This window comes from Mytilus edulis, chromosome 9, assembly GCF_963676685.1.
Source record: "Mytilus edulis chromosome 9, xbMytEdul2.2, whole genome shotgun sequence".
Taxonomy (NCBI): domain Eukaryota; kingdom Metazoa; phylum Mollusca; class Bivalvia; order Mytilida; family Mytilidae; genus Mytilus; species Mytilus edulis.
In genome coordinates this window covers 29,445,052-29,457,965 of record NC_092352.1, presented here as the reverse complement: position 1 = coordinate 29,457,965, position 12,914 = coordinate 29,445,052, and positions in this window count along the sequence as shown.

The window sequence follows — 12,914 nt, the reverse complement described above, 5'->3', positions numbered from 1 at the left end:
TTTAATTTATTAGACTGAGTTTACAAGTAGCTTGAACAGTTCACCTTACCCTCTCTGATATAGAACCAACTTCACCAGTGTCACTTATAATAGTGGTCATATATCAGTGCTACTGATTGTAGCTTCTTTGAATTTAAAAATAAATCAAAGTTCTTAATTGACAAACAATCATCGGTTTACTTCTCCAGGTTAACTTACATATACTTACATACGTAATCGACTATACAGACTGCACATCATATGGACCACATAATACAGCTAACAAATAATATACACTACACATTACATAGAACACATAAATCGAAGCACATAATACAGAACGTGTGATACAGATGCTATAATACAACACATATGCTACATACTAGACATAATATAGAATATATAAAACACATAATACAGAACACATAGATCAGAATACGCCGACGGAGAGTTTGTCACATTGGTAATCTTCTTATTTTTAGATATACACAAAACAGACACCGTTATATAACACAAAACACATACAAGAAAAAAAATATTACAGACTACACATAATGCAGACTCTGAAGGCCGTACGGTGACCTACAGTTAATAAGTTCTATGTCATTTGGTCCCTTTTGTAGAGTTGTCTCATTGGCAGTCATACTACATCCTTTATATATATATATATATATCTACACATAATAAAGAACACAACATAAGACTATATTAGTACAGAACATATAACAGATGTCAAGAATTAGATATACATATAAGCGCACTAAATAATAAAATATGGTCATTATCATTCGCCGATTTGTTCCGGACACAAAAAACAATATGAAAAGAAATAGCTCTTTCTAAGTAAATATACTCTTCCTGAATAACATGAAGTTTTGAATTACCGCCATGAACTTAAAAACTTGTGATTTATAGTAGTTTGTATAATATCATGTGCAAAATATTCAGGATGACGAAAATAAATTAACAATAAATTCAATATGTTCAGCAAACGGAGTTAACCAGGATGAAGGGCTATAATGACATTGCTGCTTAAAAGCGAGGACCTTTGTAAAGTAAGTAAGTAAGTAATTTTATTGGTTTGAAATCCAAAATTACACAATTGATACCAAGACAATACACAAACATACAAAACATATATATCATACCAAATTCATAAACATTGTATACATATATCTATATCTATATGAGGAGGTGGTACCACAAAGTTATTTAGTACTTAATAAAGCATTTCTAGAAATGTACATGTCGCTTATATCTAATTATATCAGTCTCAACACACGTATACAAAAATTTAAATCTTGCTTCATTAGTCATATTTAAAAAAGATGGAACTATTTCACTTATTTTGGAAAACAATTGGTCTCTAATTACATTTAGTTTTGTACATTTTTAAGTGAAATGAAAATCATGTTCTACTTCTAAGAGACACAAAGGACAAATTCTTTCTTCTACAGGGGTGTTAGTGTGACGCCCTTGTTCAATTCTAAGAACACTATTACTAATGCGAATTTTAGCAAAATGCCCTATTACTTTTCTGTCTATATTTAACAATAAATAGGTTTCCAATTTATGATTTTCTTTAATCTGTCTTTATGTTCTCAGTTTATTACCGTGTAATGATAGGGACCATTATTTTACTTGCACCATGCAACTATACGGACCACACAAACAGTTGTAAACGGTCTTTAACTTGCAAAAAGAGCAGCATTTTGTTTACGAAAAATCGGATTTAACATTCCCTTTCTAACCGGACGTGACCGCGTATTCATACGTCCCTTACGACCAAGAACACGCTCCTCTTTTAGCATAGCCTTTACTGTCAGATAAGAGAAGTTCATTAGACAATATGTCTATATCACTGTCGATCCATCGTGTTTAGTAGCCTTAGAACTTAATCATTCGCATGTCAATTGGTTGTTGAACGACTTATCCGAATTCTGAAAATAAATTATCAACTACCAATAATATGGGTGTCTCTGTTACCTTTCCAATCAATAAGTTATCACCGAATATGATAGTTGGAAGATTTGAGCTGTAACCTTCCAAATGTTCTGAATTTTTACAAATCAAACCAACAACCGGCATAATATATGTTTGTATCAGTCTTTAAGAATGTAACTCTTTCGTATAACTACTGTCAGTGTGTATATAGCGGTTTCATGTAACGCTTGACATATCATGCATTATACCGCTGTTTGCATGGAGACATGTCTAACTTCGGAATTCAGTAAGATCACTGATGTCATCGTTGACTGATATGCGAAAAGAAAACAAGAACAACTTGTACTTTTCAAGTACACGCACTATATCATTCTAAGTAGTTATACCAGTAACTGTTGTATTAACACTGAGGACCATACACGACTAAGTAGTCTATCATGCAGACAATGTATTTCTACTTCGGTTGAAAATGATGTTATAAGTAGTCGTGTCTGTCGAAAGAGTCATTAAAATGATACCACGTTTATAGTTTGTGCACCAATTGCGCGGTTTTTTTTTTCTTTCTAGATAAGATTCGTTATTGACGCTCACTGAATAGAGAAAAAAAACCGATAACATCGTCGTCAAGGTCAAATTCGATACCAAATGTTCAGAATTGTGTTGTTGTTGGTATAGGAAATTTAATTCAATTTTATAGTTGAATAAGAGACATTTAATCTGAAGGGTATATTTACTCCCGTAAAAGCAAAAATGTGAAAGTTTGCTGAAGGCATTTTTGGTTATTCTTGCACACCAATCTTAGTAGACATAATGGAAATCTGACAAGTTAACTGATTGATAAGGGTATCGAGAGCTCAGTATTTCAGTATTGGTATTATTTATAACAAACCTTTCTGCAATCGTCTGATTGAAAATTATTAAGAAACTAAAGGCAAAGTTGACCTGGATTTTGTTATTATTCGTATATCCTTTTTTACATATACTAGTAGATCTTAAACATTAGTTTGGCTATTATATGCATCTTTGGCTTTCATATGTTCGACTTTAATGGAGTGTTATGGATGAATGTATATCTAGAAATGCGTTTCGGATGCATAGAATTTATGAAGCCTAACAATGTTTGATCTACTTTCAGTGGGATTGGAACTTTTACACCTGTGACAACATGGCAAAACGCCTGCACATTGTCCAGCGCCTTAGACCATCGGTAGGATGGATACTGATTAATACTTTGTAGTTTGCGAGATCATTATTAATTTGTTAAGTGCTATATGCTTTTAACGAGCCATCAATATTACGAGTACTTTTAGACCAGCGCTTTGGTTTTTTTCTTTATGTTAAGTTGTTTTATGTGCTTCGTGCCAATCTGAGAAGCCATTTTCAAATGAATTTTACATTGTGACCTTCTACATTCTGTTTGTATGATCCTGTCTAAAGTCAGGAGCCTTTTTTCAGTGATTTTCGTTTGTTGCTATTTGTTACATATTTGTTTTTCGTTCATTATTTTGTCGATAAGTTGGTCCGTTAGTTTTCTTGTTTGATTTGTTTTACATTTGTCATTTCGGCCCTTTAATAGCTGACAATGCGGTATGGGATTTGCTCATTGTTGAAGATTCGAACGGTGACTTATAGATTTTAATTTCTGTGTCATTTGGTCTCTTGTGAAGAGTTGTCTCATTGGCAATCATACAACTTCTTTATTTTATGATTATGTTGTGTTTTGTAAACTATACTGGTGTTAGTCTTTTGGTCTTCTCTTTTTTTTGCCGAGGCGTTTTCAGTTTATCTTCGAATATAAGTTTGAATGACCCTTTGTTATCTTTTAACTTTCTTTTATGCCACTGTCCCAATATAGAGGATTGGTAAAACGCCTACAAACATGTTTAACTCCTTCACATCATATATCTATCTATAATAGCCGATTACACAGCACGGTTACACAGCATTATAGTTGTCTCATTTGCAATCATAACACATCTGCTTATTTCATATTTATTACCGGAAGTGAAAAGTCCATGGAGGTGACCATATTTTTACACCCCCAGTTAAACCTTGTGGTGTAGAGCGCTTTCAGGATCTGACATGATTTGATATGTATGAACATTCTGATATGCTGTCATATTTCTGAACATTCTGACAGTGTCATATTTTTGAACATTTAATCGTGTTGTTATAGGTAAATCAACATTAAAATTTAAAAAGGTTTTTGGCATATATAATCATCTTCAAATGAAAAGCAATGCCATTCTGAAGAACAACATTCTATCATAAATAAAGCTTTAGTTTATAAATAAATTATTTTCTTTCGATTTAGGGGGTACTTGAATGGAAAACATGTATAAATCATTTACAATTTTACTTGTTTTGATATATAATAAAAGAAAAAGAAGCGCATATAAATAATATTTCGATCTAGTAATATAAAATTAGACAATTATAAATGTGCATATGACTTTATTCAATTACATTAAACTATCTCTGCTCTTTGTGGTTCTTTGTCCAAAGACAAATTGTAAAAAGCATGTATCTTGTATATCCCAGTAGGAAGAGGTAAAGGATATTAATCCGAAACAAGAATGCCTACTTCGTATTTTGATCTTTTGCTGAATATTTTCACAAATGAACGACAGTAAACTAGAATATAGGATAAACGTGATGATTTCAATTTTCCATTATAGTGATCTCCCTCATTGTTTGACGTTCACGTATCTCAATATAAATGGGTTGTGCTGCTACACTCAAACTGCTCCAAAAATTAAATAAGAAAGAAAGACAAACAACGACATTGTACCCAGCATAACGATTAAGATGTGTCGGTGGCTCACTTCACCAGCGACATGTTTCTTGATCTTAGGTCTTAACATAACCATGCAGAATAGAAGTCTGGTCTGCAATTTTACTGACTATAACATTTTGACTGAGTTATTGCGGTGATGCAGACAGCAAGACACGCTTACCATGCATGTCGTCGCACCTGTCATGCTCCGATTGGAGTATATGCGATTATCTCTGTTTTGTTTGTTTGTTGGATTGTAAGTTACCTTGATATACAACTTCTAAATCGATTTGTGAGATTTGAATATCAGTAAAATACTCTTCCCTAAAAATCTTTCCAATTAAATGATGTTGAATATACAATTGATTATGACATAAAGAACCAGATGCTCCGCAGGGCGCAGCTTTATACGACCGCAGAGGTTGAACCCTGAACGGTTGGGGCAAGTATGGACACAACATTCAAGCTGGATTCAGCTCTAAATTTGGATTGTGATTAAATAGTTGACACAGCATAGGTTTCTGACACAGAATGAATGTGGTCTAATGAACTTAAAAAAAATATGTTTGCCTTTGAACAATTCACTATGCTGTTGAATATTAATCCTCTCAAAAAAATGTTTGAAGAAATTTTCTTTTTATTTATGAAATCTGAAATGAAAAAAATTGACCCCCCCAATTTTTTTTTCACATCCCCCTTTCCCTTATTTCAAAACTGATCTCAATTCAAATTTCTAATGAAGTTTGCAACAATAACTACTCATTTAAATACATCATGAAATATTAAAATGTAAAAAAAGTGCTTGTTATTACTGAATGGTAAAGATTGTTTTAATCTATCAGTTGGTAGTAATAGTGAATATACATTGTATATTGTATAAAACAATGATTTAAGTTGATTCAACTACTATTCTGGACAAAGAAAGATAACTCCAGTTGAAATCCAATTGGAATTTCTTGCTATTGCACAATATTGTGCAATTAGATATTTCTTGCTATTGTGCAATACTGTGCAATTGAAAATATTTGCTATTGCACAATACTGTGCAATTGAAGATTTCTTGCTATTGCACAATACTTAATATAATAATTTTGGATCCTGATTTGGACCAACTTGAAAACTGGGCCCATAATCAAAAATCTAAGTACATGTTTAGATTCAGCATATCAAAGAGGCCCAAGCATACAATTTTTGTTAAAATCAAAATTAGTTTAATTTTAGACCCTTTGGACTTTCATGTAGACCAATTTGAAAACGGGACCAAAAATTAAGAATCTACATACACAGTTAGATTTGGCATACCAAAGAACCCCAATTATTCAATTTTTGATGAAATCAAACAAAGTTTAATTTTGGACCCCGATTTGGACCAACTTGAAAACTGGGCCAATAATAAGAAATCTAAGTACATTTTTAGATTCAGCATATCAAAGAACCCCAAGGATTCAATTTTTGTTAAAATCAAACTAAGTTTAATTTTGGACCCTTTGGACCTTAATGTAGACCAATTTGAAAACGGGACCAAAAATTAAGAATCTACATACACAGTTAGATTCGGCATATCAAAGAACCCCAATTATTAAATTTTTGATGAAATCAAACAAAGTTAATTTTGGACCCTTTGGGCCCTTTATTCCTAAACTGTTGGGACCAAAACTCCAAAAATCAATACCAACCTTCATTTTGTGGTCATAAACATTGTGTCAAAATTTCATAGATTTCTATTAACTTCAACTAAAGTTATAGTGCGAAAACCAAGAAAATGCTTATTTGGGCCCTTTTTGGCCCCTTATTCCTAAAATGTTGGGACCAAAACTCCCAAAATCAATCCCAACCTTCCTTTTGTGGTCATAAACCTTGTGTTAAAATTTCATAGATTTCTATTCACTTTTACTAAATTTAGAGTGCGAAAACTAAAAGTATTCGGACGACGACGACGACGACGACGCAGACGACGACGCCAACGTGATAGCAATATACGACGAAAATTTTTTCAAATTTTGCGGTCGTATAAAAAGTAAAATATTAGCTCATACTATTATTTTCTGTTGACCTTTCTTTTTTTGTACTGCTGATTCAAAAGTTCTACCATAATTGCAAGCTCTAAAAAATTAAAGAAAATTTAATAAAGACAACGAATATTAGTGTTTTTATTAGTGCATGCGATGTGTAGCTGGTTTTCATCTGTACAATCAGTTGTCTTGAACATGCTTGATATATTTGCCACTGGACGTTAAACATTACCAATCAATCAGTTTGTACAATCAACCACTTTACGGTGCATCTGCCACATATATTTTCGTTGCCTATTTCCAATCACAGCCCTAATAAGACCAACATATGGACCAGAGAAAAAAACTTTGTTTTTTCTGAATAAATTTTTATTTGAATAAATACCATATAGATGTTATTTCACTATATTATTGCAAACGAAATTGACAGATTAAAGGATAGCACCCGCTATATTAAAACTCCAATGCTGACTACACAAGATTCTCAAAAGTGACTCGCACATAAATAGGGATTTAGTCTTTATATTCTACAAACTTGTGACCAGGAGTTTGGATTAGCACCAGTTGTCATAATACCACCCGTAATTACATTTCTAAATTTTGACCCTTACATTGAACTTTTATACCGAAAAAAATTTGAATGCCATTGAAATAAAACAAAGAAGAATATATCGCTATCACAGTTTGATGAAATTATGTTTAATTTAGTTCTTCCATTAAAAAAACACATAAAAAGTAGATATTCCTTAAAATATGCTGAGGTGAGATTTGATATTGTCGCAGTTTCTAAATGATTGTCTCTTACGTTGTTTATACGTCCCACGTGATTTAGAAACAATCAAATCACCGCCAAATTTGGTCTGATAAGTTTATACGCTAGACGAGAGAACTCTGCCCTTTCTTCGACAGTAATATATTAGACTGATTTTTTCAGCATGGGACATTAGGTGTTCTTTTACTTAAGTGCATTTACTGTGAAGAATCAATATACATAAAATCGTTCATTTGCGAAGTAACATTTCTATAAGTATCGAGTATTATATATAAAAAAACGGAATCGCATAACTTACCAGACTAGACAAAAAAATCGTAAAAGTGATAAATCTACCCACTTCCTTAAAATTTCAATTCTTTTTAAATCATCAAAATGAATCTACATTATACCGACAGATTGTTAAATTACAAACTATGAAACCAACAAAAATCGTTTCTTTACTATTTTGAACAAATACAAACATATAATCAAAATCAGATTAAAAATAAACGCACTAGACAAAATAAAATCTGATTGAACGTCCAGTGACAAATATCTTATTGCATGAATTTACATTGAAGGTCGGCGTAGCTAACGGTGATTGAAAACTTTCATTCAGCAGAAATTCTTAAAATATTCTTAAGATTGAATTAAACATGCATGTAGAAAATGTCGAGCCTATCAAGTAAAAGGGATATCAAAATTCCAGAGAACAATGTTTATATATATATATATATACACAAACGATACAGATGTAAAGCTAACAAAGACATATATACGAGCTTTATGCTATAGGAAATTTCATTTAAAACGGAAGTGTCATCACATGTCCCCAAAGGGTAAGCATATGTTGCCTCCGGTCAAACCCGATGTATATTTATATGGAACAAAGAAGGTATGCGTTTAAATCGGTATCGATCAAAAATGGTAAATTAACATGAACCACTAAGGAAAATATTGAGTTTTTTATTGACTGTTTCACATTAATAATGTTGATGCTTTTCACGAATGTGACCTACAGAATAAGACTTATCATCGGGTGTGTACTTACATGAGCAACACGACGGGTGACACATGAGGAGAAGGATCTGCTTACCCTCCCGGAGCACCAGGCCTGACGGTCATAAAACTTTCGAGCACGATTTTTGTACTCAGACTCAACCAATCAAAATACTGGATTTTGTGTTTCGAGCACTTATTTTGTACTCGGAGTACTGAGTAAAGTTTTATGACCGAGAGCCCAGATCTCACTACATTTTTTGGTTGGATTCGTGTTACTTAGTCTTCTATGTTGTGTTATTTGTGCTTTTGTTTGTCTTTTTTTCTTTTTTAGCCATGGCGTTGTCAGTTTTTTTTTCGATTTTTTTAGTTTGAATGTCACTCTGTTATATTTCACCCCTCTTTTATTATCACACTCCTGTATTGTAGCCTCTTTTTCAATTTATGGTCTTTTTGTGGTCCATTTAAAATTACAAAAGATTACATTACTATGCAAATATGTATTTAGAGATAATTTTATGAAACGAAAAAAAAACCGAAATTTACTTGTTCGACAAATATGTCCGCTTTTTGTCGTTTTTATTTTTTGCCAGTTATTATTCGACTTATCGATTTGAGTGTCCCTTGGTATATCTATTCCTTTGTTTTTTCATAAAAAAATTTATATTAAATGTTCGGTTCAAAATAGCTGGACTTTGGTCGCAATTAAACAAATCTAAAGGTTCATCAAGAATTTCACTTTAAAAATTAATCAAATTCCTGAGGAGTTTTCTTGTAATGGTCTAAAACTCCGCATATTCGAGACAGCGATGATTGTAAAATCACAACTAATTTAAATGAATCGAATTTATAGACATAATTTTATAGAATTGTACGACTTGATACATTATCAAAAATTTACTATAAAAGTCCTGTGGTTGCAAATATAAGGATTTATGCATCCGCTTTTAACAAAAATTACGACATCTTTTAATAATGGATGTACGACGTAGTTTGTCTTAAGAAAAAAATACTAATTAATTTATTGATACTTTTTCTGGTAACAAAACCGACAGCTTTATCACTATTACCTTGACTTTACACGTAATATTAGCTGTAAAGATCCATTATAAGTTCCGTCTTCATAACCAAACAAGATTTTCTTGAGAGAAGGAGACCATAGTGGAAACACATGGTGGATCTCTTGACGTTAAAGTGTTATCATCAGTGAGGTTTTGTGTCATTGAGATAGAATAGTTTACTTTTTCTCTCTCTCAATTTAAGTGGTACGTCTTGTAATTGTCTTTTGTATAATATATAAAAAGTTTTTACAATATTGTCTATTTGTGTTGTCTGACCTTAATTTGGTTTACATTTGTTTTTATTTTGTTTCGTTGTTGTCTCATTCACGCATGACCTGCATATTTTATATATATACTGAGTGCCAATGAAAACGCAACACTTATGGTTTAAAAAAAACCCACATTTTTATACAAAATAATAATTGCTTTACAGTGATTGTTAATGACAGTTTATGGGTTTATCTGAAGATAAAAGTAAAAAATAATTTTTCAATTACCACGATTCAAATGCAATGCGTTCATGCAACACAACGCTACAATTCACTAACTCCCAGTCAATAAAGATTCTGTCCACCGCGTGCTGCAACGCAATATCTACAACGACGAGGCGGATACCGTGTTGTTGATGTTTGTCCATTCTTCCCGCAATGCAATTTCAAGTTGGCGCAGCGTAACTGGTAGTGGCTGTCGTCGTCTTACGGCTTGTCCAATTTGATCACACAAGTGTTCAATTGGATTCAAATCCGGCGAAAAGGATGGCCATGGTAATGTCTGAACATGATTGTTATTGATGAACGCATTGGTGAGTCTTGCAGAATGTGCACGAGCGTTATCTTGTTGAAAAAGATCAACATCTTGATGCCCAGCCATTAACGGTATAACGGTCGGCCGTAAAACTTCATAAATGTACCGTTGGGCGTTTAAATTAAGATTGATAGTGATGAGTGGGGTTTCATGGTTGAACGATATTCCTCCCCATACCATGACACTACTACCACCCCAACGATCTGTCTCTTGGATACATGAATCTGCATAGCGTTTTCCTCTTCGTCTCCATACACTTCCATCACTACGGCGAAGATGGAATCTTGATTCGTCCGTCCATAAGACAGTTGTCCATTGCCTGTGTGACCATCTCTGAAACTGTTGTGTCCATCTAAGGCGATTTTGGCGTCGTACTACTATCAGTATGTTACCACGGAAAAGCCGCCGTGCCCTCAATCCAGAGCTGCGCAAACGGCGTCTTATCGTTTTGCTCCAATGTGTCTCCTATGGACGCCGATAGTCTCCCGTGCTGTTTGGACAGCCAGAAGAGAAAAGATCTTGCAGATGCTAAAGACGAATGTGTCGGTCCTGTTGGGCAACAGTTGCTTTCTGTCTTCCGGGACGTGGCCTATCATTCAGAGACCCAGTTTGGTTGAATCTTTGGATTAGTCTGGTAATTGTTGAGGCCGAACACTGCATTATGCCAGCAATTTCACGACTTGAAATGCTTCCTTGCACCATGCCCCAAACTTAATGTCTCTGGTAGTCTGAAAGTCTTGGCATCTACGCCTGATAGATTTATTGCAGTAGCTTACAAAAAAGGATGGAAAATTTCAATTCTTTAGAAAATCACTCGTCAGTAAAATAGCGGTGCACTCGACTCTTCTCCCTTTCTGTAACCAAGCACGTAACTTTTTTTCTGAAATCATTCAAGCGTAAAGTTGTCGAAAGAAGTCTAACAATTCATTTTCAAACCGATATAGGTAATCATTTAAAAAAAAAGATTGATATAATTGTTATGCCCCACCTACGATAGTAGAGGGGCATTATGTTTTCTGGTCTGTGCGTCCTTTCGTCTGTTCGTCCGTCTGTCCGTCCGTTCGTCCAACTTCAGGTTAAAGTTTTTGGTCAAGGTAGTTTTTGATGAAGCTGAATTCCAATCAACTTGAAACTTGGTACACATGTTTCCTATGATATGATCTTTCTCATTTTAAAACCAAATTAGACTTTTGACCCCATTTTCATGGTCAACTGAACATAGAAATTAAAAGTGTGAGTTTCAGGTTCAAGTTTTTGGTCAAGGTAGTTTTCAATGAAGTTAAAGTCCAATCAACTTGAAACTTAGTACACATGTTCCCTTTTGGTTGATCTTTTTACTTTTAAGGCCAAATTCGATTGTTTACCCAATTTCACGGTCCATTGAACATGGAAAATAATAATGCGAGTGGGGCATCCGTGTACTTTGGACACATTCTTGTTATTATTTTTTTTTAATATACAAGTGTTGCGTTTTTAATAATACCTTTGGATAAAGAGTCTTTTATGATTTTCATTTTAGTCCTGAAGAATGAACAGGCGTTATAGGTACCAATATTAAGATATTCTGCGAAATTGTGTCACGTGTTTTGTAGGAACATGGGTTTACATCATTTTTGAAATATGTACGCTATGAATAGTCAGAAAATTGCGCTAAACCCAAACATACAAAAGAAACTTAAACATACGCATATGGCGTTTAAAAATTCAATAAGTTATCTTGTAATATTGTAATATTATACTTCATCTGATTTTAAAGAAGCCTTACTTAACAAGACGACATAAACAATCAACAACAAAAAATCCATGTCTAACAACAAAAAATCCATGTCTACTGAATAAATGCTCGGAGTTAAATTGATAGTTTCCTAGACTTCATGATATGTCAAAACACCTCCAAATCGATTTAGTGGGAAAAGACATTAGAAATCTAAGAAAAGTAGGATCTTGTCTAATGCCATTTATATATTAAAAGGTCTTTTAATTACTAAAGAGAGAAACAAAATATGTTAGCCTTGTCATATCTGATTCTAATCTGTGTCTTAATTCAATTTCCTCTGTCATAAAATATATGATAGAATATGTCGTTGGCAAGGTCCTTTCCCCCCAATAGTAAGAATGTATAGATAGAGGCGTTTGAATCTTGAAAGATTCGCTGCTTATCTGCCATTTCCAATACATATATAATATGTAGTTTAAAAAGTCTTTCTTTTCGCTTATCATAAATAACCGAGAGGTCATGGCGATCCTATTGAACAATCCACGTATAATAGGGTTAATTGAAACCAATTTTGACATAAAATTGAAATGCACTGGGCAGATAGTTAATACTCTAGAATTTTATTTCAAACTACTTTGGCATATCATACACTTGACCGGTTTCGTAAATATATAGATAGACCGGTTTTGTAAATATATAGATAGACCGAATTCTATTCATTCTTTGTTTTAAAATATTGCAATGATCAAATTTAACATGTTTAAACACATTTTTTTCTCTACAATGCTGCCATGATATGTGTGAAATATGAGAACACAGAGTTTGTTATTATAATTCACATTTCAATAAAAATGCGGGTATTCTTAAC